Here is a 27,379-nt window from a genome sequence, read left to right as displayed (position 1 = left end):
CAAATTGCTGCTTTACAGATTTCCCATAGCTTCAAAAAATCCTTTATTATTTCGATAAGCAGGAAAGACAGCACCCTACCAAGGAACCACAGTATTTGAGCAGATATAGGCATACGAAAAGAGATATTTCAATTTAATTAAGTACACTGTTTTCACATAACCATTTCAGATGTGCCAAATGTATTTTTTACGAATTTTCCTTGAGAATACTATTCACAGAGGCATAGTAGCCATCCCATGCCAAGTCTGTATGAAGACTGTGTCCTGATTATTATTATTATTATTATTATTATGTTTATTTAGCAGACGCCTTTATCCAAGGCGACTTAGAGAGACTATAGATTTGTTGGCTAAAACATTTTGCCCATGTCTTACTTTTCAAATAAGCTGTATATTGTACAAAAGGATACAATAAGTGAACTGCATTACTAGAGTATGATCTCTCAAAATGTAGCTATTCTGTGCATTGTTATTTTTTTGGTCATTGATGTGTTAACGTCCCATCTGTGCATATAATGCGTTTCACACCCTACGTGTCCCTCTTTGTTTTAGGGCACCCCAGCAGGTGTCTCGGCTCTTGTTGATGTATGGTTATTGCAAGGCTGACTCCCATTGAGTCTCCCTATCTTCAAGGACGTGGTTTATGAGGTGTTTGACACCTTCCCACATCAGTAATGGATGAGTTTGCCACACCAGCATTGCTTTAACCGCAAATTACATTTGCCATTATTAGAACTACTACTTGGAATATTCCCTGTAAAACCAATATTCTGAAAAAATAAAAAAAAAAGACCTGTGAATAACAGACCTAGGTCTTGCAAAGATTAAAATACCCAATTGAGTGTCGCCGTGTCTCAAGTCATCACATCTTCCCTATTATCATCACACACAAGCTGAAAAACAGCACCAGACTCTCTCCAGAAAGCAAGTGTTCGGCTTTCTGGTTTAGATTCTCCATTGTCATTTCTTCTTGGATCATTATTTCCCTTGCTTACTATTAATGCCAGCAAAATTAATTCTAAAAAAGAAAACTCCACAAGGCTGCACGGTGGTGAAGGGAGGCAGGGAAGCATATCAGTGTTGCATTTAGCCAGTATTTTTTATTTTTTTTCCTTATTTCAAGTTGCCTCCAGAAATATTATTTCATTGAAGCAATTTCGATTCAATTTGATTTCCCTAACTAGCGTAACAGTTTGACTAGAGGCAATTGGGAAAGGATGGTCAGAAATACAAGAGGGGGGGAAAAAATCCAGTAGCGATTGTAAATTGCAAATACAGCGCTCCCTCGTCATTTCACTTTTCAATAATTCATGTGATGAATTCACGGCTAGGCCATGTTTGTAGTTGTACTTGCTGTGTAAGGACCCGTCACTAATTCACTGCCCCTAACTCTACATCTGCACCTTAGCGTTTCTTACTACAGTACAGTAAGCCGTACAGCAGACACTGACACTGTTTCATTTGTCACACATGGAGAAGCAAACCTCCCATCCACTGCAACTGCTGCGGTTACAAGGGTAGAGCTCCAGGGGGCGTACAAAAACACATCAACTAATTTGCATTTGTCCAGCATTTTGGTGGGAATAAAACCACAGATGAAGCCTCAACACTGGGAAGATACTGTATTTGTTGAACTTCTGTACATTTCATATGTAGACTTAATAGTTGGACCTTAGCAGACAAGGGCAATCCTATACATTTGGGAATAAATAAACATCAATACCTGCCCAATAACCTAAAGCAGCAGTAGTGACTATAACCACAATGGCCAGTGCATTCCATTCCTATACCCTGTTCTCTACTTGAGGAAAGTAATTTGCAAAACTTTGATTCATTCATTAGGGAAAATTTAAAAAGGACTTGATATTTTGCACCTGTGGTTGGGTCCCGTATACTGTACAGTATAGATGATTTATAAGAGAGCTGTTGAACACAGTATTTCTCCTTTCAGAGTATCATATCAATCTGCTACAGACCATTATGTATGTAATAAACACTGCAAAATGTCAGTCTATTCTATTTTTACACCAATTTTCTAGCATTTACATTTTCTTGCCTTTTTTTGTTTGTTTATTGATGATAATAATCTTCAACAGAGGACAAGAAAGTAATCAAGATGTCCGTGTTCTCTATTAAACGGAGTGGGTTTTTTTTCATTAAGATTGCTTGTAACTCCCCCCATAAAGCCATCTAAGTAACAAGAGGTTGCAGAGTCAACAAGGAGGCACAAAGCACATCCATTAGCTCACTATTTATATGCTCAGCATGCCTCCCTTTTCTGTTTCCGTAGCAACCTTTTTATCTTGGTGGCAAGGCCAGACTCTGCATTGACTATGGCTCAACAACAGGAATTATCCTTGTCTTCTCTAATAGATCAATTAACACTCCTATATATATATATATATATATATATATATATATATATATACAGCTCTGGAAAAAATTAAGAGACCACTGCAAAATTATCAGTTTCTCTGGTTTTACTATTTATAGGTATGTGTTTGGGTAAAATGAACATTTTTGTTTTATTCTATAAACTACTGACAACATTTCTCCCAAATTCCAAATAAAAATATTGCCATTTAGAGCATTTAGTTGCAGAAAATGAGAACTGGTCAAAATAACAAAAAAGATGCAGTGTTGTCAGACCTCGAATAATGCAAAGAAAATAAGTTCATATTCATTTTTAAACAACACAATACTAATGTTTTAACTTAGGAAATCAATATTTCAGAAATCAATATTTGGTGGAATAACCCTGATTTTCAAGCACAGCTTTCATGCGTCTTGGCATGCGTCTGCTCTGACAATGTTCCCCAACTCTGAGGATTGGTTTTTCCAGCAGGACAATGTTCCATGCCACACAGCCAGGTCAATCAAGGTGTGGATGGAGGACCACCAGATCAAGACCCTGTCAAGGCAAGCAATGAAATGAATGATCACCTTCCGTAAAGGGCATATTGTGTAGTAAACTATCGACTGATGTAAACATTTTGAAATTCCCCAAACTATTTATATATATAACTTACTATACAGTGTGCCCTTCATGGGAGATGATCATTCAGTGCTTTGCATACAGCTTTAATCTGAACCATCACACTTAAAACGTAGCTACGCAGTGTGGCTCTTTAACTTCCAGTGAGCGGGTATTTGAATGTCATTCACGGATAACCAAGCTAATACTTCTTTTGATTCTTTGAAAAGCTCCAACCTGACAAAATGCATCTTCTTTATCAATGACGGACATTTTCAAATGTTAAAGGCATATTGCAGAGAAAGAGATCTTTTATTAGAAGGTCACAGGTGAGAGATGTTGCAGCGACAGAAATGTTAATGACCAGCAGTACAAGTACATGGAAAGCCCCGCTTTTGTGGCCCAAGAAATGTGTGTTTGAAGTAATGAGAGTTGCCAGGTACAGGCTTTGACCATGCACTATAAATGCAGCTAGCATTACTACAGTGCTCTGATACACAGTACCCCGACACATCAGTTCTATGCCTACTGTTTAAGATACTAAATGGGATGTACAGGACTTTGCACTGATGGTTTCAACTGGAATACATATTTGTAAGTATTATACAACAGCTCTCACTTTGGAGTGTGACCAATCTTTATAAAAATGTGACAGCTTTCATACCAAGAACTAGCAGTTGATGAGTGTAAATTGGAAATGTAGTTATTTAGTTCATCTCTGCTTTGCTTCCGTCTATTTCTCATGACAAGGAGACATCTTATGTATATCGCAATGAGATCTAGTGAAAAAGACAATAAATCAAAGGGGTATTTGGTTTCAGGTGTACAGCATTTCAATGCAAAGAAAACTCATCTCTGTTGTACTCAAGCAAGCAGTCTAGTGCACTGATAGAATATGAATGGTTTCTAAGGCTCCATTCACACCGGGTCTGTTTCAAACAGACTCAGGCTGGTTTGTTTCGTTTGAAACAATGTATCAATATGATTGCTTCCTATCTGCGAGCAAAGGGACTGAGTTCATTTGGATGCGCGCTAAAGTTTTTTTTGGTGGTTTTCCATTTATTTATTTTTTTCAGTACCAAGTTTGTTTGTGTTCAGAATGCAGTTTGCAAGTGCATTCGGTTTGTTAATAAGTCTCTCATCTGGAGAGAATTTTGACAACGTTTCTTCACCTTAAGCCTATATTTTTCAGTTTCTATTAAAACCCTTTTCATTTTGTCTTTGAGAAAAGACTGAATATATTTTATTATTTTTGTGAGTTTCGTCCAGTTCGGCTCATATTTTAGTGTCTGATCAAATTTCCTTCACAGCTTCATTTCCTCGCACTTTTTTGCTCTATTTGTTTCCTCAGAATATTAACTAAACTACACATGAAATGTTTACTTGTCAGGTTACCTTGTATAGGTCATTTCCTATGTGCAAAAGGACCAAGTCCAGCAGTTGTTCACATTGTGGTTTAGCAAGCGAACCAAAACCTTTAGGAAAACTCGGTACGGTTCATTTCCCAAGCAGACTCTGTTGTTCAAGTTTCAGATCAAACCTTCTAAAACGGGCACAGTGTGAACACAGCCTAAGGAATAATTCAATGGAAAAGCAACTTTGTCCCTGGTCTTGCATTCACTCTGGCTATTAACATGATCTCTTAGAAAATCAAAATCCATTACATTTAAAGAGAAATAGCTTTTGCTATGGGTACCTATTTTTCCACTTACGACAAAGAGATTTTCACATCATTTAGCAGCCCTTTTTGACATATGAGCCAATCATTATAAAACATGTTTTGTTTTAGAACTAAGGCATCTTGTATTTTTTTTTAATGCATCACAGAAAAATATGTGAATGACAACAGCAGGCGAATTCTAAGAGTAATGGGAGACAAAAAAACACAAACAAACATACGATTTCCTATTTCTTGCACTCCCATTTCCAACCTCACTACCCCACAATAAGCCATGAGGTGTCTTTTCAGAACCATTTTTTGCTGGAACAGAGTAAGTATGGAAATCTAAGCAGAACCAATACCAAATCACATATTTTCACTGCATTAGCTGAATTATACAGTAGCTCCGCAGATCACGCTGGAATCTTAAACTTTGAGCTAGAGAGCTTCCGGACCTCAGTCACACAAAGCAGATGGCCAGTGTCCTCATGACCAGCCGTTACTGGGGAAGGGAAAAAACCATGATGTTTTAATAGACTCCTTGCCACCAGCTGAAGCTGGCTGCCCATCAGGAGTTGGCAGGCAATCAATGACTGTGGAGAAGCCTGAATCTGCTCCAACCGAAACCAAAGTCACTATAAATAATGTAACACCCATGTTTGGCCTTAATAAATATCTGATTATACATTTGCACCTGTTCAAACTGTCAAGAATTCCCCGCCACAGCAGGCCCTGCAAACACTAGTGAGCTACTTTATCTAGTTCTTGGCTTCCTATCATCTGTAAAGAAAAGCCATCTGCTGCTATAGTTACAGAGCTGTTCTTCAATCCATATATTGTGCCATGTTCCTGGCCATTAGCTCTGAAGATGGAAAAAACACACAAAGTAACTCTTTACTTCTTCATTGTGACTGCCATGAGGGAAAAAAAAGGAAAACCCTGGACTGGTCCAAGCAAAGAGGAAAATGTGTGTTTCATAGCTTTCTTTGTCAAAAAGATGCTACTTTAAAATGATTGAAGTCATTAAATAAAAAATATGGAAATGCGTGGGCATAGAATTAAATTTTCTGTAAATCATCCATAACATATGCATTGCTTCTTTACATTTAAACACAGGATCATTATTCATAATAAAACTCAGCTTCAGTATTTCCGAACTCTAAATGTTTTACAATAATTTACTGTAAGATGATATCTAACTTCTTTAAGAAGTTGACAGCCTAGAATATAAAAAATAATCATTTTTAAAAAGTTTTTTTTGTTGTCGATACGCTCAATTAAAACCTGCTACCATAAAATATACTATCGTCAAACACTTTTTCATTAACATTTAAAATGAAATAAATTATACCGTATCACCTAAAAACAGACTGATGTACAATTAATACTGTTTAGCACAGCTTGCAGCAAATATACATTTACGAGCACTAGTCTTATTTACTCATGATGGGGTTCTTTAAAGGTCACTATGTAACTGACCCATTTCAGAATGGGCTGCTGATTTAAGAGCACAGGGAAATCTTCTTTCTGTTAGAGACGGCCCATCAGCTGTATCTGAGCAGATTCATTTTCCTGGATCTGTTGGAGCTCTCTGGGTCAGCAGTTCCCAGTATTTTCACCTCCCTGGTGTTCAAGGATTTTCCTGTGGACCTCTAGCTAAAACACACAGCACTCATACTATAAACTACAGGCTAAACCCCTGGACCACAAGCTGGGAACGGGTGCATTACTGTAGTACCGATCTTAAATTATTTAGTACTATTTAGTTCACTTATTTTTATTACTGTACAGCATCTTGGGATACAGTCCAACTGACTTAACATAACTTCCTTGTTCTACAAAACCTCTCGACATGTGCTGAACATTCCACAGTTAAACAAAAAAGACGACTTTTTGGTACTCTCAATTAAAACCCGCTACCTAACTACAACATGAGCTTCGTTTTCACTTTTCTGCTCAGATGCTGCAGTGGTGAAATGGATAGCAAGTACAACTGGAACTCAAGTGGCTTCTGAATAACACATTTCTTTTTTTCCTACTGTTTTAAACTATGTGAAAATATTGAAATTAGGATTTTAAAAAATGAAAAGGCCATAACTGATTAGAATTAAAAGGCTTTTGTTCCGCTGACCTGCCTGCCGCGGGTCGTTTACCAAACAAACAGCACACAGCAGTAATGGGCCTCGAGGGTACGGGATGCCAAATCTAAACAAATTACATTTGCTGCCTCCCACCCAAGTGAGAAGTCACCTAAATAATGAAGATGGCAAGGGGATGAAAGAAATGATGCATTGGGCAAAATGGAATACGATTTTTTTTTTCTTGCAGCACTAAGAGCTAGCTTTTTTTTATTTTAGTCTTAGCAGGGCTGTCCATACACTACATTAAATACAGTAAAAATAACATTGCTCCCCCCACTAAAGGCAATGCATTCCACTTGCACATACAGTAAACAATATTAAAATGACTGGAAATATACACTGAGCTACAGCACGACATCCTATCATACTTGTATCAAACCTGTAAGCTACACTTAAATAACAACTTTGTACCGGAAATAATACATAGAAATACATTTAAAAAGGCATCATCGGTCTTCTCTCATTCCACATATTTAGGGTCTGCATTCCACACAGCATCCGCACTAAAAAATCATAATACAGTACCTTCAACTCTGAAGAGAGCTGCCCCCTTGCTGCAGGCACCGATATCAAAAGGTCTTACAAGACATTCAAAGAAATTGAATCTATGACCCTCTTCCCCTCCCACCGGCACACAGTTACAATGAAGTAAAGGTTCAAATGCTGCTGATCCAGCTGCAGCAGCAGGAGACCATAAATAACACATGCTCCTGGTCACTGACAACTGGCACAGCCAGTCACAAGAAAAGGGCTATGCATTATTCATTACCCTTCACTCTGCAACACATCAGCCTGTGACGATTTAAGACATCTTACATGAATACTACTGAACAGGGATTGTAGGCTTGGTACTATCCAGACCCTCTAAATATGACTGATTTGCTGATTTGCTATTGTTTTTCTCTCTATGTTGTGGGTTTCATTTAGAAATGAGATGGAGAGTGTGGGTTAGTGTTAAATTGGTTCAGATGAATCATGTCGGGTGTTTCTGGAAGACTGAAGTGGAATTTCTGGGGCTGTGCCAGATCTCAGATTGACTAACAGCACACGTCGTCTATCAAGCACAAGAGCACCAGCCGAGGGAATTCATGTGTGATCCGTGGGATCAGAACTGAGAGGGCTTGAAGGGGCAACGCAACCTCAGCAACAGCATGGATTCATTAGGAGGCATTTGTGGATTTTCAATTATTTATCCAATGTATTATTCCCAATTCTGTCCTAATTAATAAAACAATAATTTGACTGCTGCCCTCCTTGAAATATTCTGAGAATTCAGCATAGACCAAATGTTTCTCTTTAAAAAATTTTGAAAAAAGAGAACGCAGTCAAAAGCTATATTTCACTTAGAGCTTTGAAAAAAATACTGTCTGTTCTTCACTTCTTCATTGGAAACATTTGTTTTATAAAGATATGCATCCAATAGAAAAAGAATGCATGTATATAATAAAACAAAAACACTTTGCTCCAGCTTAAATGAATTATTTCTCATACCCGAGGACCTCCCTACACACAGTGAGGTATGATTAAAATGTGAAGTGAACATGTTGTGATTTAATCTATTATTTTAATTAAAAGAAGAAAAAAAAAGTGACAAAAAACCTGCATCCTTTACTGTTGTGTGTCTCGAATCGTTCTGTTACTTCAGATTTCAAAGATACACAATACAGCCTAGCAGATGTCAGCTCAATTTACGGCTTCCGTATAATGCTACAGTTCTTTGATTTCTATTTCAATTTTTTTATGCCCCAGCTGCTCCGTATTATCAATGAAGGACTGACCCGAAAAATTGTTGACTTGACTTTCTAATACATTGAGTGTTTCAAGTTATGGGAGTGATGGATTATCTGTAATATTAAAAGGACCCAACAGCATGTTGGAGTGTTTGTACATATCCTACTGTAGTTATAGCACCTGAATAAACATTGAATGAATATAGTGTAGTAACTCCATTAATCTTACTTGCTCCCTATACAATTGGTCTGCCATTTTGAAAGAAAAGCACATGTTTACCAAAACTGTATTTTCATGGAACCTTGCAGTGTACCAAGATAAAAAAGGATTCACTATGGTTGTAATAGATTCCTAAAGTCCTTGGCTACAAACACAGTTGACTTAAAAAAGCTACAGCTTTAGACATCAACTTACAGCAGCTGTTTAAAAAAAAAAAAAAAAGGCAACAATGAAACTCCATTCTTACATGACGATGAAGAGGGCAGTGCAATCAGTTAGGTCTACATCTTCATTACTATCATATCCATCTCTCAAACTTACAGTAAGACCACTTTACTCTCCTCTCACCGTGACCATTTGAAATTAGGACTACCTTTATTACTGCACAGGGAAATTAAATCAAAAGTGAAGAGCTATATTAGAGAAAACTATTTATATTAAATATTAAATTACCACCCCGCTACTGTTTCTGTTCGTGCTGCTTCTCTTGCTAAACCACGCTCACTTATTTACTATTACACAACTGCCCTCGGCAAGACATGACTACAGAAATTGATTTGCACTGAACTGAGGAGTGTGTGCCTCTAGAATTCTAATAAGTTCCATGCAGACTGCAAGCAACATGTAGCCTATTTAGCCTATTATCTGTTGTGTTCAAAGCAAGATAGTTTTCATAATTATTATTATAAACAACAAAGTGTAGTGCGATTGCTGAAGGTTGGACTCCTGCATGACTCAACACAATGCACTACAGGATCCACACAGTGTTCCTTCTGCAGAAGTTACCTTGTATGTGAAGGTAATCTATCATAAATGATGACATGTGCCACTATTGTCCACGTGGTTCAGAAGACACGGAAATTTAAAGAGATACTTCATGCTCTCATTCAATTTGTTGATTTAGTCTTAAGGGACAAATGTTTCCACATTACTGTTACCGTCCGCCCCTCAGAATACCCATTAACCAGAAAACACAACGTGAGGTAACAGTGGTCACATTTACTTAGGAGTCTCCTTACTATTTAGGGCATTACACTACACAGCATGTCATGTACTCCTTGGAACTTATCAGTAGCAACTAAACATATACAGTACTGTACATCTATCTAAGAAATACTGAATAAAACATATTATTCCTTACCTTGCCGGTAACATTAATGAAAATGGGAGAAAGACAGAAGCAGCTAACTTTGAGTTCAAAGTTTTCAATAGAATTTCTACCATATTGGCTTTTTAAATGTTTTGGTTATATACTGTAAGGCCTTAAAGTAAAAACAAAGAATTCAAAAGATGTACAGCAGCACTCTTAAAACAAAAAGGCCACCTTGCCAAACGTATAGATATAGTATAATCGAGTGTTGAAAGAGGAGATTTTACAATAAAACTCATAAAATCAGCCCTGTTCCCTGTATATTGCTTCTCAGTACCCATGCATGGTTATTACCACCCCTCAATCTTCTAAAAGCATACTGTTGAGGATCAGCAGTTTTGAACATTTTTCAACTTGGCTGCAATATATGTGACAATGAAAGACAATTGTCAAAATGAAACCACAAATAACTGAACGATGGAACCCAGTTTCCCACCAGCTAACACTAGTGGGCTGGAAGGCAATTACAGCCTTAGTGTCAATCAAAAGAACCTTTATTTAGTTTTTTTTTTTTTTTTTTTTACAATTCAAACAAGTGAGTTGACAAGCCTTGCCAGAACTACAGTATGTGACAGCGTGATCCAAAACAAACTGTCAAAGCAAATGCACACCTTTGAGTTTTCTGGAACAGTCAGCCCGGGAGGCAGACAGATGAGCTGCTTGTGACATGCAGAACAGGAAGTGTGACAGTCTTTAGATCCAAGATGCTTCAACCAAAGCATAAAATCAGCCCTCCCCCTCCCCCATCCCCCATCCCCTTCCCAAAGTCACAGACTCTAGTGGGGTTTCTAGAAAATCTCCCAGCTACAGTAATGTGTTATTTTACTGAGGAAACACAACCCAAGAGAACAATAGATAAACAGCATGTTTAAAATGACTGAAAAGTGGAACATGGAATCCCTTTTGTTAAACTGAAAGCCCAACTATCCCAACCAATCCTACAATTTGCATAAACGTTTTCTATAATGAGTTTAAGCGGAGATGCTTCTAAAAAGGAGTTCAACACAACAGTAACAAATCCCCCATTTTGACACATTTTTCATTGCAATACCAGCGACCATTATACGGCTGCCAGTATAATTTTCTATGAGTATCACGCAGCTGCCTGAAAACTATTTTTAGGGAGATTATATGCTTCAATAAATTTAAAAGCTCCAGTCCCTGGACTTATGGGCTAATGACAATGCAGACTGGCTGTGTCACAGATTTCTGGTGGCATTAAACAAACAGCAATTGTTCAATGTAATTGTCCCTCCCGTCACAAGAACCGGTTTCCACTTCAAAGTACTTGTGTAAGAATTAGCGGATGATACAATACATAAACTAGCAGATATCCCACTAGAATACTGGTATGGAGATGGCGCTTTGCTCTTAATAATGAAACAATTATGATCTTCCACCACTATATTTTATTTTTCTTTCACCACATTAGAGAAAATTCTTTGACAAAATTTTAATAATAATGAAGCATTCTCCCAAGATAGCTCAGCTAACTAATTATATTGATTGTGGCACTTTTTATTTTGAGGATTTAGGCTTATTTCAGAAATAATAATCACAGCAGTGTGTTGTGTCTCGAAGCTTTTCCTGGACCGGCGGAGATGTCGCGGCAACTAGTGAAAGCAGGATTCACTCGCATTGTGTGTCGCTCTCACATCCCCAGATGTTACCCTGAAGACAGCACAGATTACGTCTTAGGGCTTCAGAAACAGCTGCACTTGATTTTAACTAAAAACAGACATTTTGACAATGACAGACAGAGCGTTCTTTTCTGTGAAATCTTACATGTGAAATGAGTTCCAATCTCAAGCTGTCTTACAGTATATTGCACATGAGCAGCTGTTAACACACAACTATCAAAATGGACAGTTTACTTATCTAAAATGACATAACTATGTATTTCTAATTTTGTACATGCTCCATGGCTGAAATAAGCAAGACATGTACTGGGGAAAACATTATAAGTACTACCACTGAACTGAAAATGCATAGGGCTAGCATTTTTGTATTACTATTTGCAAGCACTTCTATAAACAAATTTACCAGCTTCAGATTCTTTACATTGAGCTACATGCAACACATTTCCCAAGAGCAAAGACATTGTACTCTTCAATGACTCTTAGTAGTTTCTACATTTTGTATAGAAATGTTAGTCTTATATAAATCTCTTTGACTCACAGAAGTTGCTTTCAAAGAAGACAGCCCAATGAAGTGCTTTTCTAATCAGTACAGTATCCTCCTCAGCCACCAAATCCTCAGCTTTTTTAAAAAGCTTTATTCTGTGCATGTGATACTCAGAATAATAAATAAACGGGTTCAGACCATTTCCTCCCTTGTCAATGCCATGTGTAGCGCTCCAACTGGTTGCCTTTTCCAAAGGTTCAAAGTGTTTTAGTTGCAAATAATCTCTTCAAAGTGATTTCCCGCTGTGACGTTTCCCCTCCGTTATCACCCTACATTGCAATGCACCGGCTGTGCACCGCCACCTCATCGCTGTCGTTCTGTGCCCCTTATTCAAACAGAATGGTAACCAAGTTATGTGCAACAAGGCTTCACCGGGGAAAACAGAAAGCCTTTGACTTTTCAATTCATAGCAATTGGTTCTCCAATCTGCCTACTGTAGGTAAACATGAAGCCAGCAACAAGAGGCGGATCAGAGATTCCCTGCTGGATCAGAGATTCCCTGTCTTTCTTGGGATCTTATAGACATATAGGCCAATACAGTACATGGCCTCTACCAATACACCACTGCTACAGTACATAGTTGTTGTTTTTTTCTATGCGTCACGTTATATGTTATCCAATTAGAACCATCCTTTTGAAAAAACTTACAGCAGTCAATCTTCATAACAATGAATGCTCACCAGTGAAGCCCAGTGACACAACAAAAAAATGAATTGAAATTCACTTCCCTGTCTATTCATCTTGCACAGCCTTGTTATTGACCTATAAAAGAAAGCACCCTACTGTATGTTTCATCAATGCATTGCCTCAATTAGTACAGTACAACATCTTAACGGAAGTCATTTTTAACATTGCCATAAGTTACAAAATCTCAGCCAGTTCAGTACTGTTTATTCACCCCTCCCACAGAGTGGTCCACTTCTAAGGAAGAATTTGTACGATACAGAGGGGTCACCTGGGATCTCAAAATTAGCTAATAGAGTAGAGCTCCCTGGAATGCCAGCTACTGTAGCTAGCTGTGGGAGAATGTTTTCAACTAGGGTATGTGTGCTGGTGTGGTATAGATAAGTGTATATGTACTGTATCCCTCTCATTTTTGTGGCGAATCCCAGTGTCATTTTGGCTATACAGTAGTGTACAGTATACAAAATTATGCTCTACTCAAGGGCCCCTCAAAGTGCAAAGGTGATCCTCCTATATCTGGAAAGTCTTTAATACAAGTTTGACTGCATTGTACATTTTACTCTGAAACAACAGCAGCAAGAGACATGTTAATACAAACTCTGAAAATGAATAGCAGCTGTAAAACAACAACTAAAAAGCAAGGTGAAAAACAAGCAGGGCTCCCGTAGAGAAGGAACCCTAAAGATTGGCTTGTCTGTCCACCTGATTCTTAGTACCGGGCTCTGGGAACTGAAAGGGTGCTGCTGAGCAGAGCGAACTGAGTCATTTTACATCAGAACAGCATTATCTTTTACTTGTCAGGCAAACACAGAGCTAATGATCTGCTTGGTGTAAATTAACTTCGTCCTTGTAGCGTCTGTCCTGCACACCATCTTCATTAAACAACTTGAAATACACGACAATAAATGCCAATTGTACTCCCCCCCCCCCCCCCCCCCCCCCCGTCAGGAGCTCAGATTGTCTGGCTGCAGCAAACAGGAGTAGAATGGCTAGTCGATTGGTGTACAGTAGAAGGTATTATTAGGGTTTGCTAACTGGCAGCATCAAAAGCCATCAGTAACAGGGGTGAGCTAAACACTGTTATTACACCTCATGAGTGCTCTGAACAAACTGAGACAGACAGATTACGCAGCCTAAATCAATTTGAGATGCCCAACTTTTCACAAATGATGTGTCTGAACACAGCCGCCTTTCTTTCCTCCTTCAAAATCACTTACATGTTACAACCTCAATTGTGCATTATATCAGGATGATAATCACAATACCAGGGATGTAACCCTCACTATTAAACTACCTGGCCTCCAGCAACAATAAACGTACAGTATGTCAAAATATATGAGACATAACTACGCACGTACAGACAGACGGACAGCAACCCCTTTACATTGCTTGTGCTAATCCTATCAGGCCTTTCACTGTTCCTCTGCGGTCACTGATCTTCCAGGAAGCTTCCTTCAACGACAGGGCTGGTAATCTCGACTACACGACTGGATTTCTCAAATCTTCACCACCACACAAGAGCACAGCTGCCAGTTTCTCCCAAAAGAGCAAACTGTTCTGTGGAACTATTCCAAGGGAAGATTAATCTTAGCTGAGTTTACCAAGAAAAAAAAAGTCTTATCTTTCTATCAAAAACTAAAACACACACAAAAAATGCTTGTAACAGCAATAAACATGAAAACCACTCTGCCTCTCCGAGTCCTAAATAACAAACTGATTACTTCAAGAAATTACATTGACGTCTTTGCTACAGATGGGAAATCTAGCACCAAGATAAGCCAATATCCTCTCAAAACATGGCATTACAGCTACGCAGCAGGCTGGGGAACGAGCCCTGGGGTATATGCACCAAAAACAGGTAGACCTTAATGTTAAATCACACAAAGCTGAACTGCACATTTTCAACTAGGAGAATGTCAAATGGAATTCAATTTCTGATTAAAACATGCAGCAATTGATTAAATTGGAGAGTTTTCTCCATTTAACTTTATCACAATTCGGTTGTTTTTTTAGATTGCAATAAAACAGATATTTGGACCTAATGATTTTTCTTTAAGTGATTCAATTATTTTTAAAGTCATTATCAGTTAAATGAAACTGGCAAACATCTTCTGCAGATTGATTCTAACTGTAGTGGTGCATGCCAAGTCTACTTATTGCTATAAAATTACTGTAAGACTCCCTGCTGACCCCTTTGTTAGAGAAGTAAAGTGTAGGTGTACAGTACGAGTGTTTCATACTGTTTCTCTCTCAACAGAATATTAGATGTAATGAACAGGTGTGGCAGTCAAAACAGCAGGACTTGCCAATTCTACTGTATTAGAGGAATGTAGCTACACTACTTCAGTTCAAAGATACTATTTTGGTACCAAGCTAACTAGTATGGTTCTCTTTCACCATATTCATTAGTACATTAGCTCATTCCCAAGGGTGGGTTGGGTCAACTTCATTTTTTTCTGCTCAGTTGGATACTATAGTTCTGTTTGAAGAAAGTGTTAAAAGCTCCAAACCAAATGTCTTACCGCGGTCCAATGCGTTGCCTTGACTGACAATGTACTGTAATGTTCTATTCATGACCCCAGTGCACACAAGCTTGAAACAAGATCATGGCAAAGTATGTTTCATTAAAACACCTGATTCTATTTAACACAGTAGTGTTAAATATCTCTCAAAAGCAAAATCCATCGGCTTCTTTATATGCGAGAATATGCAATCCACAGACCAAAAAACAAACGTATTGCTTTTAGGTCCTATGGGTTTTACTTCATTGGGTTTGAGGGTGAATTACTGTGTTTTAGGAGTGTATTTCCTTGGAGGTTCCAAACTAGGCTTACTGCCTCTCATGTCTTCCACTTGGTTATGGCTTTGATATAAATACTATTATTACACCATGTAACAAATTTTTTTTTTTTTTTTTCCTGGGTAGTAAGTGTTATTTCCTAATTGCTTATGCCTCAAAAGTATAGAAAATGGCTATTATTCCCCACAAACTTTGCTATTATTATTATTAGTTTATTTAGCAGACGCCTTTATCCAAGGCAACTTACAGAGACTAGGGTGTGTGAACTATGCATCAGCTGCAGAGTCACTTACAATTACGTCTCACCCGAAAGACGGAGCACAAGGAGGTTAAGTGACTTGCTCAGGGTCACACAATGACTCAGTAGCTGAGGTGGGATTTGAACCGGGGACCCCTGGTTACAAGCCCTTTTCTTTAACCACTGGACCACGCAGCCTCCTGGTTACAAGCCCTTTTCTTTAACCACTGGACCACGCAGCCTCCACAGGATACTATAAAATAATATCCTGTGCAGTAAGGACAAACTCAAATTCCTAGGATGTCTTCCCTAATTCTTTATATTAAAAAGGACCCTCATCTTAACTTAGTGACCTTTCTCGCCTCGCAGCTTATCCACAGAATTCATCCCTCAAGGCAAAATAATTTCTGACTGCATCATGAATACTGCTGACTTTAAGCAGTTACCTACAATCTGAGAAACAGCTGCCTGAATCCCATGAAGCTTTCTTCAAAGAACTACAGAACTTACACCACATTTAGAATTTCCTGAACTGTAGCCAGCATTTGAATTTCAGCTCTATGTGCGATACCATTTGCTTCAAGACATGTTAATACAATTTTAATTGTGGTTTTAAGCATGTAAAGAAACTACAGTAAGCCAATAGGCTGCTACTGTATAGGTTTTTAGGAAATCTAACCTGAGCATTACATACAGTGCAATAGACCTGCATGGTATTTCTTGCCGTGAGTTCAAATCATACTACATAGAACAGTTTTGAATCTCAAATCTCCATCAGCACAACACTGGCTGAAAATAAAGTAAATCAAGGTTATCCATGAGCACTAAAACCTTTATACTTCACTTTTCAAAAGGTAGTGTACTATGTAATTGAGAAATCTCAATCTTCATAGGGCCATAATGCAACATAAAACAAGAGTTAGTTATTTGCTGATACCATCACAGCTTATGGGTCATTCCACGCCAACTCAACCAGAAAAGGGACATTTCGTTGCGTGTCTGAAAACCCCCAGGTGAATTTTTCTAGAAAAATCTGAGACGGACGGGCAACGGCACTGCTTGAGTTGGCATGGAATGACCCTTATGCAAGGATGAAAATAATGTCTAAAACTGAATATGCCACTGTGTGCTGTGCTGTACAGAAACATTCAACACTGATTAAACAGACTGTGGTGTCGGCTACAAAACCATCCAAAAATACATTTAACTTCTGCACTTCACAGAAGGCTTTCCGTGGCTGTGCTCTACTTACTGTACAACGTAACCACCCCACCCCCCCCACCCAAAAAAAAAAAAAAGACCTGAAAGCATACAACTTCTTATTGAAAAGGATCCATTGGAAATCTGTGCTGCATTCACTCACTTTGCTGAAATCCCAAACAAGCACTCTTTGAATTATTTACTGCTTTCCGTGTCATTAGTGTTTAGTGTATAAAGTTTCATAGAATTCCATAGCTCTCTTCTTAGCTACGGTAGAAAGCAGAAACGGTGTGCTTCAGGTGGGGGAGACTGAACAGGTGATCCCATATTGATGATAAAAAGACTGAGTCTGCGAGGTATTTTTTAAAAGAGATCAAGTAAAATGGATTTCATTCATAGACTATGAATGAGTAACCTTTAATCTCGTTATAGCAGCTTATAGACCTGAATAGCACCTGCTGACCACTTTCAAATAAATAAATACATTAAAAAAATATATAGATTATCCTACAGCAACAAAAGACGTAGTGTATTTACAGTATGTGTAGTAAGAAGTATACTGAAATGCACACCACTTGCTTTCATATCCTCTCAAATCTACTACTGTACTCAACTGCCATTTTGTCTAAAGCCCTTGTTAAAAGTTTTTTGTTTATTCAATAAGCAGCCCCAAACATCTGAAAATATGGTGTGAAAGTAGGTAACACGTGGCTAACAGGCTAATTATTTAGCTTTTGTTGTTTTCCCATTGTGGAGATACACAGTAAAGCCCATGCAGATCACAATCTCAGGATAGGAATGCAACAAAGAGATGTACAGTACCTACTGTAACAATATACTAAGAATACTCAAAAGATCCACACATTGAATCCAACCAATATTAACTGCTGCACAGAGCCTGTGATGCTCATCAACTTCAGCCTCAAGCTACAAGGGGGAGCCTTGCTGGCATGCACAAATATAAAAGCACTTGTGTTAAATGAAAAATCTTCAGTGACTTGGTTCGAAGTTTAGCATTAGAACATACTGGGAGAGTATCAACATTATTAATGTTTTTTTCCTGCTTAAAATATATTTAGAGATGTGTTGTTATGTTAACCTACAGTAGGTACCCAACATGAATATATTTACTTATGAGGTCAGCCATACAGCTGCCGTCCTAGTGGATGTTGCATTCATATTCTGTGCTAATTACGCTCAAATAAATTCACCCACCCCCTCCTAAACAGACAGATGCTGACACATTGATTACAAAATTCCATAGAAGTCGCGCGCCAGTCGAAAAAAATCTTCATAAAAAGAGGAAAAACCTTCAAAAACATTTTCAACTGTAAACACCGCAAGATGAAATAATATTAACTCAAAAGAGCCAGCTGCCCAGTGTTGTGTTATGGTTCAATACAAAGGTGGCAGTCCCAGGGATGGAAATAGAACTCCCATTGCATAGCTGTTTGATCCATTCCTGGTTTTACTTCTGTATGAGTTTAATAAGACACACCTGTGATTGTTACCTATACACTGTGGTTAATCAGGCTCATTTTAAAACCTGGATTGGGGGAAACTCCTATGCAGTAGGAGTCTTATTTCCATCCCTGCCTATCCTGTACATTGTTTGTCTACATTGATGGACACTTCATCCGACCTCACCTCTACCCATTATCCAGTTTGAATCTAATCCACCGCCACAGTTAACTTCTCTCTCAACTCCATTGTGAAGAGGTTCCAATCTCATCTCCACCCCCCTCCCTCCACAGCCTCATCCAGCACTAGTACCGTTTACAGATTACTTAAATACTACAGAGGACAACGACCTCCCAAAAAAGATTGTGCATACCCAGGGACCCTAGAATAATAATGTACGGTGGTAACCGCACTCTCTCTCTCTCAATTCAATATCTGACATTTACGAAATACAGCCAAGCTTCTACCTTCTTAAAATAATCTGCTTTATTAGTTACTCTTGCAATGAAGTATTTGCATGAAGTTGCTTGTGCTTAAAAACTTCTTTGAGTACAGTATTTGAATATTTTATAACTGGCTGTAATGACTACAGTACTGTATGTGGTTTTATAGATCTGTGATTAATGAATCTATGCGTTGCCTGTTGTCCCCCAGGGCATTTTAAAAAAGACAAGCGGTTTCATCTAAATGATACTAACCTGGGCAGATTCTATATACACTACAACCTACATGCAGTAGATATTCTCTGTGCTGTATAAAGTATACAATATAGTACAGCCATACTGTTTATTCAGGAAGTAAAATTAGTCCATAGAGATTCAAATTTCAGTCTTCTTTTCACACTTTTTTTTAATGAATGCTGTCTCCCCTGAATGCAGTTTCCTTTGCAAAAGGATCCCGAAAAATGGCAGCCCGACTCATTCAGCAGGAAACAATGGAGGCAACTCAAAGAAAGAGCTGCTGCATTTAAATGCTAATGTGCACGGATTTGAAATAACATGCTTCCTTCAAGTAGCTGAATAAAGCACAGGCAACAGAACGGAGGAGCTCTGTTTAGGTTACTTAAGGCTTAGAAAATGGAATTAAAAAAAAGTGTTCATTCTGTAAATTACATGGACACATTGGAATACAACATCCAGTAATATTAAACAAATCTGTTATATGGATGTTGAAAAATGGAGGCAAATAGAGCTGTATTTATTCTGCATTTTCTTCTGGAGGTTGATGAGGAGGAGGGGGCGTCTCTTTAAAAGAGGGCATATTGTAATATAGCAAGATATTCTAATAGTGTGCATCTGACAGGAGCTGGAGAGGTGATATTATCCATGTGAAGCAAACCTTTACCTTGATAGAGAATGAACTACCCCTCAGTCATGAAGATCACCTTTATTGTAACAGCCCTTAAACAAGATACAAATAGCTAGCCAGAAGGAAAATCCTTAATTCTTTAATCTAGATACAGTATACCCTTTTAAAAATGTGTAGCAGATAATAAGAGATGATATCCTTGCAGTTGTAATGTCAGTATCTCTTCAGGGTTCTATATAAAGGGCTCAAGCCACAACATTAGAAAAAAAGCACATTAGGACTAGCAGTTATAAATCTGTCCTATAAAATCCCTGTGAAAGCCAATAACCTGCAGTATTGAAGAGTACCTTCAGGTTTGAGTACAAAGGGTCATTCTTATTGTTGTTTAATAGGTGAGAGGAAGGAAGATGTTGATCATTCCAGATAGACTTATTTTATAAAGACTTATAAAATGCTGCGCAAGACCTGAACGTACGCTGGAAGTTATACAGTGTACTGCTGCAGTCTAGAAATGTTACATCAAAAGAGCTTGTTCTTGAACATGAAAAACATTAAGGTGCTCCACCCAGAAACCTTGAGGCTTTGATGCTGAAAGAAATGGTTTTGATTAGCATGGTTTAACAATACAAAAGGGAGGACAAATGCAGATGTGTAGCACATGAGGTACTGTAGCTACAACATGACTGATTTGGTCGGTGAAGGTAAATAAATGGATCTGCTTTCTCCTTTAATTCCTAGACATATGGGAAATCAACAGGAAGCTAGCTAACACGCCTCCCAGCTCCCCAGGGTACAAGACTACAGTGGCCACTAAAGCGATGTACACTGTGTTATGTTCAATCAAAGCAAAAACAGAGTCAAGATATTTCCTGCACCATGTTGTGTGCTGCAAACCTACACATTTTATTGTAACTTGCCTCCAGTCACAACTAACAAAAGTACACTCGGCTGATTTGAGATTTTTTTTTGTTTTGTTCCTCAACCCACGTTAAAATTATGCAGAGAAAAAATTATTATAATAATCTGGCCTGGCATCAAAAGTTTTTCAACTGATCAGCTCCTCACAGATTTGCAAACACAGAAACAGCACGCTGCTGCTTGCAATCTCAAATGTAATTTTCCTGTCATTATGAAGACAACTGACAGAATCACAGCTCCCACAGTTAAGTTGTAATAAAATATTCAACTTCATTATTGTTCCTTCTGCTTGGCTTACATTTTGCTTGATCAAAAAACATTCATTTAAATGTTTAAACATCTGCTGCTTCCTGCAAGGAGGTGGTAGTTGTAATAACGAGGATAAAGACAGACGTGCAAATAGTTTTGAGACAAAATAAATTCCTAAAATCTACCACCAGCACTCACAGACATATAGATAAACATGAAATGTCAAGCTTGGTAAAGAATTACAGTAGCTTGTGGCATCCATTATATTATTGCAGAACGGCGTCATGATTCAGGAAATTAAGCAGTACCTCTGTGTACTAATTGCTACTTTCATTTTTGAACAAAAAACATCATCACAGTACTGAATTGTCACTGTACATCGTTCACGCATGGCAGAATGAAAAATATCCGCAGCACTTACTGTACAATTCAGAAGCTGACCAATTACACAGACAACTGGTTCAGAAAAACACAAGGCCGAGAGCTTGTTTTTCTTTCCCCTGGAAAACAACAGACAACCGACTCATACTGTCCGTCTCATTAGCTTCCACACCTTTTTTTAAAAGGCTCCCTCCTTCCTGCTCGCGGTTTCCCATTAGGGATTGTAATGCACCTGCCACTTGGAAATTAATTCACCTAGAGGCAACATGATGGTGCTCAAAACAAAGGTCAATGCCCAATGTTCTTCATGCATATGACAGTAAAAACCGACAGGGGAAGACATTTACTAATCTCCGTGTTGATCAATACCTGCTGTTGGAGGATGACAGAATCCTCACAATGCAGAAGAAAGCTTACAAGTTACAAATCCTTGTAACAGCGTATGATAAAAATATAGTTTTGAAGTTCAGATAGGCAAATAATAGTGGCCCAATTTTACACAATGAATTCAACCAGCTATATAATTACTATTTAATAAGACCACACTCTGTCAGTCCCTCTCAATTTATAGGCTGAAGATCTCCTGCTATTAGGACTATTTTACACAATCCATTCTGTGTTAGTTAAGGGATTACACTATGGTATTTCATTAGGATAGTATTTAATACAGTACTTCATACACTAAAAATGCCATTCCGATAAAAAGTGCTTTTCATAACCTTTTGTGATAATTAAACGCGTAACACTCTAAGGAGGTATTTAACGAGGATGTGGAACTTGATAAAGAAAAAATTCTAACAGACTGTTACACTATCATAACAGCAGTACCAATAAGGTAATAGCTGTAATGGTATTATATGATATTATTGTATCAGTACATTACAAAAACCAGGCTTCTGTATTTCTTTAAAATTTTGCAGATGGCCAAAAATCTGTGTTTGTGAGACTATTTATACTGTTTTCTACTGTCCGCTTCTTTTTGGTGAGATTTTGTGACACAAAATAAGCAGTAGTCTTATTTATTTATTTATTTGTTGCAGGGTTGTTTTTTTTTAAAATCAGCCTTTATTGATAAAACCAGAACTCTTTAAATTATTGTTTCTTCTTGACAAAATATTTCACACTTTGACTTTAGTACAAGAAAAAGTGTGTTTACCATAATGGTCCCCCATATTTAAGGCACAGGAAACAGCAGATGACCAAATGAAATATCTGAGAAGGGATCTCAAAATAAACTGTTCCAAGAAGTCTTGCCAGGAAAGCTTTTATGAAAATGCATCGAGACTGAAATATTCTGCGATTCTCTTTAACACACTCTGACTTGAAAGGAGTGCACAGTAAAGATTGCTGCTTGCTTTCCTCTGTACTCAGATTTCAGAGGTTTTTGAAGCTGTACATCTTTAGCAAGTAGTGTCATCACAATGTAACACAAAGTACAATCAGGTTCATGGGGTTGGTAGTTTCAGGAAATCGTTACTCAGCATCACAATGCAGGCGTGTCCTTTACTATTCCATTCTGTGGACATTAAGAAAGAAATGGGGAGATAAATTGCAAGCAAGGATGCTGGTCCCAAGTGATACAGCATGGGCAAATAAGCAGTCAGTAGGCCATCATTAAACATTCAGTATAAATAGCCCCCTTTGCAGCAATGGCAAGTAAAAGCAGATGAGTTTATCACTATAAGCAGACCATTTATATACACTGCTTTTCTTTGCACAATAAATGTTTAGATTTTTTTTATTTTATTTTATTTACTTTATTAACGCAGTAAATGTATTTTGTTACTGAGCACTTTCCATCTTTGGGATGTCTTTGTCCAGAGAACAATCTGTATACAATTTGTAAAGACATTTCACAGGCACATGACAGAGAATATTTATTTATTATTTAAAAAAAAAAACAAAAAAAAAAACAGACGTCCTAAACTAACCATTTTTTCAAAGGACCCCAGGATGTTGGAAAGTGAGATTTTTTTTCACCGTGAATGAAACGCAACTGTGTCAGTGTTGCAGAAAGAAAAACTATACAGAATACTGCTGAACATAAAGGTTTGGGCTGCCATGTGTGAATAGCATTTACAGGACGCCAGTTGAAGAAAATATGAAACCCTTGATGAGCACCCCTTTCAAAGTCGCTATAGGCTGGATGTGTAGGTCCTTGGCACAGAAACACCATTGTTGTCTTGCAAGCCCATATTGTCATATTGTATGGACAAAGATGCCTGCCTTTACTATGAATTTAAACCACATTAAAGAGAGCCCATATAACAGAAAACATATCAGATTCCAGCTATTTGCAACACAGATTTGTACACTTATCAGGTGAATATTTTTTTTGGGGGGGCAGTGGTATTAAGAGCTGTAGTTTTTTAACATCATTAAAATAGACCCCCAGATCTTTAAATGCCCTTAATAAAAATATTTGCCATACAGGTGCTTTCACTTTAGATTTTCTATCAGTTCATGTGTGTTGGGCTCAAATAGTTCATGCAGAACTTTTTTTTTTATGTAAAATAAAATCAACCAATAGAAGATCTGCATTTTCTCCACTGCAGCACAATCATAAGTGAGTTGAGGCGGGACATAAACAGTTGAAGGTCTTGAGTAGGTTTAACCAAAGGGAGAGTCAAAGATCTGCCCCTTGTTATGCAGCTGTCCAATCATGAGTGAGCAGAGGCGGGACATACACCGTTGAAGGTATTTTCCATTTCAGTTGAAGGTCTTGTGAGTTTAACCAATGGGAAAGTCAAAGATCTGCCCTGGTTTTGCAGCTGTCCAATCATTAGTGAGCTGAGGTGGGACATAAATATGCCAGGGTAAGGGGTGTAAGAATAGCTGAATTTCAGGCGATATTGCCATTATAGATATTGAGAACTTCAATGTAATATTTAGAATTGCTTTTTACAAAAGTAAAACAAAAAATGTCATTAGACAACAGAGACATCGTAGTCGATTTAGTTAATTTTCAAGAAGAACTCTCGGAAAAATTGGAGATAGTTAAAACAGGGAGGTATACACCACTCATACTCTAACAGACACAGGAAGGGAAGGGATATACTCGCCACTTCCAACATTCAAATTATGAAAGGTATCCGTGACTTACCAGTAGTTGTCTTTTGTTCAGTACAGAAAAGACGACATGGAACAGCAATCTGAGGTCTATCGAAGTCAGCACAAAAACATGAGCGTTCCCAAAGTGATTTGCGAGCCACTGTAACACTCAAACCTGGATTGATGTTCAACTGGATGAGCAGAACAGTAGAGATACAATACATCACAATGAGCAAGTAAGAAAAAACCGTGAGGTTCTTAAACGCTTGATTGATTCTGCTGTTTACCTTGGCAAGCAAGATCTAGCATTCAGAGGGCACGATGAAGGCACCAATTCCTCAAAAAGAGGTAATTATGTGGAATTACTTTCTCTGATTTCTGACTATGACAACATGTTAAGCAATCGCTTGTCAATAGCCACAGTATTCTCGGGTACTTCTAACAAGATTCAAAACGAATAAAAGCAGTACAGGAAGTCAAGTATGTGTTTTCAGGCACGTGACTGACAGTGGCTCAAAAGAAGGGTTGTTCTGTGAAAATGTGTCACATTTACTAAAATAAAAATTATTTTAAAAAGACCAAATTCCCATGGGGCTTATTTTTTTAGATTCTATTTTTTAGTATTACTATGCAGGAAAGCTTCTATAAGATCGTTATCTTTATTAAAAATGTGCACGGATTAATCTACCGATTAATCAACTAATGCCCATAAATTAACCGATCAAATTTTTTAATTGAGTGACAGCCCTAATTAAAACATATGAAGTCAGTGGAAATTGTGATAGAACAAGGAAATTGCTTAGGTCTATTCCACATCAAAACAAATATGTTACAAAAAATAAATACCAAAGTTGTCATATTGCTTCATAAAGCAAGGGCTCTAAATAACGTTCCCTGAGCTATAAGGATTACGGTTATAAAGTGTTGCAATTTTATCTATCCCTCCATAGAAACAGTGTGGGAGGCATCAGAGCTGTATTCAATATAAACATCAACCGCAGTGTTTAGTGATAATTATCAATTAGCAGAAACCGTTTGAATATAAATGCTTCCTAATGCAGGTTTTCCACTGTAAAAGCCTGTCTGAATATTGAAACTGGTACTGTCAACATACAGTGCAATGTTATACTGTATAGAGGGAAAGATGGTCATCAATAGCAAAACCAATGTTCCAGCAGCACTCCAGTACTGGCACTGTACTCTAGTATAGCAAAAATGTTGGGAGGCACATACAGAAGTCTATGTTTTTATTCTTCTCTTTTAGTCATTTTTCACTGCTCCTTGCTACTAGTTTCAGCCCAGGACCTTGTTCAAAACAGATCCTCAAGGTGCTGGAGTGTTTAGTGAAATAATTCAATTTACTGGAGGAGCCACAAGTGAGTACTACTGTAACAGCATGACATGTACAATAGTGCAGACTTTGGGGTGGACATTAAACATGAGTGTTTACATGGATACTACAGATCAATCAACAAACCCTCCCACCATGCACCTACTAGCGCTTCTGTGGGCTATGCGTGAGCTCATTCATCTCTAAGAACCAAGCCAATCAAATGACACATGGCAGAGGATGACCCTGGACTTCTGTTGGAATATACAAGCCAAATCCAAGATTGCGTCTCGGAGTATCTTAAAAACGGGAATCCACATTTCTACGCTCTATATTTATTTTCTGCTGTTATGAGAATGGAACAGTCTGTCTATAGGACATTTGTATGCATGGAGACAGGCAATAGGGTCCCACAGGGAGTAATAATATATCTTTGGATTCAGAATACAATTTGCATAAGAACAAAAGGATGCTGTATAGCATTTGCTCTGCTAATTCAAGTAAGCAATAGCCGAAAACTCACCAAAAATGTAAATTTAGACAATATGTGTTCTGCAGGTTTATTCACTGAGCTAACAAAATGTGGAAAAAATCCTTGATGACGATTATCATCAATATTGAATGTGTGCATATTTTTTATTCCAGATCCTTGTTGGTCAATCAACGTTATACTGTAGTCTGTCATTTTTAAATTAACTTTATGGAATATATTGTAAATAGAAATGTACCACATGACAGTCATGTTGCTCTATAACATATACTGTACATACAGCAGGATTCAACTTGAGCGCGGCTTCTGCATTGTAAAAATGCTTTTGTGATTAACTGAACAAGATCACAGCGTAATACAGGACACTGCTGCACATTCTTTATATTGCAATTCAAATGCATTCAATCTAAACACAGATGTAATTTCAGCACCATAGGAGCTGCTACCTACACTAAATAGAACATCGCCAAATGTGTTGTTCAGTCGAAAAAAAGTATACTGTGTAGCAAAGAAATACGTATATGCAGTAAATCAAATATACAGCAATGTGTTTTTAGCATAAATAAAACGTTAACGGGCAGGCATACCGACAGGGTGACAAACGGGAACCGTATTATACATTTCTCTGTGTAGTAAATTACCATAAATACATACGAAAACGTTTAAATGAAAATAGCCATTTGACAGTGCTGGGTTTGGCCATTCTCTGAGCCTTGCTACTTGCGAGTTAAACTTTGTATGCCTTGCCAGAGCTAACGCTATGCAATAATTCCAAAATGTAGAGAATTCTAAATGAAAGTAGTCTGTTCCCTCGAGAGCTCGTTATGAGAAATAAATCATTCAGCAATTTGGATTAGGTTTAGCTGTGCTCGAGTCTAGAGAATACCACAGCACTAGAAGCCTTTTAGCTTTGCATCCAGTATTCTGTGGGTAACAAAGACAATCCATCAACTGCAATCGGCAAGATACATTAACATTTAGAAACCAGGAAACCAATTTGTGACTGAACATCGCTTAGACTCCAAGCCGGTAGTTTTAACATTAGTATTGGACTGCATTTTACACTACAGTAAAACTACTCTTGTACAGTACCAGCACGGGCATCGTGTTGTCATGTGTAAAGGGCAATTTAAAACAACACGCTTCACATTGAATTAGTGAAAAGCAAAAATAAAAAATAAACGTGTCCATTATCAAAATTAAAGGATAA

At 37.8% G+C, this 27,379-nt stretch overlaps 1 protein-coding gene across 7 annotated transcripts in view; it reads right to left on the bottom strand.

Moving 5' to 3' along the window:
- The window catches only part of LOC117429706 (amyloid-beta A4 precursor protein-binding family A member 2), a 61,162-nt gene that overhangs the window by 33,012 nt on the left and 771 nt on the right, over nt 1-27,379 (bottom strand). The window contains exon 1 of one of the 7 annotated variants that reach the window (XM_058998789.1): nt 7,301-7,406. The exons of the other annotated variants lie outside the window; for them this stretch is intronic. The gene's annotated coding sequence lies outside the window, so the exon portion shown is untranslated. Of the gene's footprint in view, nt 1-7,300; nt 7,407-27,379 lie in introns of those variants that run through there. 7 annotated transcript variants of the gene reach the window in all.

The sequence above is a fragment of the Acipenser ruthenus genome, chromosome 24, assembly GCF_902713425.1.
Source record: "Acipenser ruthenus chromosome 24, fAciRut3.2 maternal haplotype, whole genome shotgun sequence".
NCBI classification, from domain to species: domain Eukaryota; kingdom Metazoa; phylum Chordata; class Actinopteri; order Acipenseriformes; family Acipenseridae; genus Acipenser; species Acipenser ruthenus.
Note: the sequence above shows the minus strand (reverse complement) of the source record. Positions and strands in the feature narration are given on the sequence as shown.